Genomic DNA, 1,832 nt, shown 5'->3' with positions numbered 1-1,832 from the left:
AAGTACCCTGAAACAGATATCTAGGTATGGGCTATTTTTCAAGATCTTTCTCATCTCAGCCTTAAAGTCCAATGGAATTTCCCATGCTAGGTTCTGGACTTGCTGGGGACCTGTCCCTCCTTCTTCCTTACAATTTCTTACTTTTGAAATGAAAGTATCTGTACTGTGCATGTCCCACTATTGTATACCTCACACTGATGTCATTCATATAGCTGAATCTTATACATGCAGTGTCATGGTTTAAAAATGAAAGAAAAAGCCAGGCTCTGAGGCAACGCCTGTAATCCCAGCTGCTGGGGAGCCTGTGGCAGGAGGAAAAGCCAGGCACAGCAGTAGCAACAGGGAGGCTGTAAGCAACTCAGTGAGACCCTGTCTCTAAATAAAGTTAAAAAATAGGGCTGGGGATGTGGCTCAGTGGTTGAGTGCCTCTGAGTTCAATCCCCATACCAAAAAAACAAAAACAAAAACAAAACAAAACAAAAAAAACCCTGAATTTATACATGGTAAAATGCTAAAGAAAATGAAGGATATTATTACCATAAAATCAGGATGAATATGGAAGTGCTAGCTACTAGAGAGGATGGGGCAGGAAAAACTTTTGAGCCCAGGAGTTGCTGACCAGGCTGGACAACATAGTAAGACCACATCTCAGATCAGTCAATGAATCAGTCCAGAGTAGTGCTTCACTAGGCAGCTTGGGCAGGGGTTCACGCTCAACTTGTATTTCTTGACCTAGGTGATGGTTACATGAGCTGTAATTTCACAATTTGTTAAATTGTACTTACATGTTTCTTTCTTCTACCTTTCTCCTTTCATCCTTCTACCCACCCCCACCCCAATGCTAGTTATGGAACCCAGGACCTTGCCCATACTAGGCAAGCACTCTCCCATGGAGCTACACTCCCTACCCCTTATGCAATTTCTTTTTTCCCTATGTCTTTCCCTTCCTTTTTAGTACTGGAGATTGAACCCCAGTACATTACTGCTGAGCTACATTTTATTTTTCTTTTGAGACAGGTTCTTGATAAGTTTCCCAGGTTGGTATGAAACTTACAATCCTCTTTTCTCAGCCTCTCTGGTAGCTGGTATTACAGTGTGTGCTCCTATGCCTGGCTTCCTGTGTACATTTCTTTAGGTCTATTATATTTCACAATGAAAATGTTCTTAAATAAATAGAAATTAAATACTTAATCTGAAACAAGCATGGGAGTAAATACATCTCATGCACATAGAAGTCAATTGTAATCCATCATGTTTAACTATAGCACAGAGAAAAATAAGAAAGTATATGTAGCCAAATAAATGTGACAGTGTCCATGTGTTCAAAGTATCTAATAGCTATTTTTATTAATGTCTAACAAAGTTGGTCATCTGTTTCCCCACTGCATAGTAAGATTCTCAATGTTATTTAAGCTCCTAGGACACATCTAGATCTGTTTTGCCTAAAAAAGTACCTCTAGACTTAGCAGATAGTAGTGCTCCCTAATCACTAAACAAAAGATAATGACAGAAAATTAAGAGCGAAGAGGTTGATGTAAGTAAGCACACTGACTGCAAGTCAAGAATAATGTGGTAAAAAAGACAGCGGAGGGCAAAAAAAAAAAAAAAAATCATCAACATGAGATTGGGATTGGATTCACATGACAGAAATATTCAAAATAACAGTGACTTAAATAAGTTAAGTATTTGTTCTCTCATATAAGAGAAGAATGAAGGTATACAATGCAGAGGTAGTAGAGCAGCTTTTCATATCATTAGAAATCCAGGCTCCATCTTTCTACTTTTCTACTTTTCCATCCCTAGTTCCTGGGTTCACCTCAGGGTATAGGATG

This window comes from Urocitellus parryii, chromosome 5, assembly GCF_045843805.1.
Source record: "Urocitellus parryii isolate mUroPar1 chromosome 5, mUroPar1.hap1, whole genome shotgun sequence".
Taxonomy (NCBI): Eukaryota; Metazoa; Chordata; class Mammalia; order Rodentia; family Sciuridae; genus Urocitellus; species Urocitellus parryii.
Note: the sequence above shows the minus strand (reverse complement) of the source record.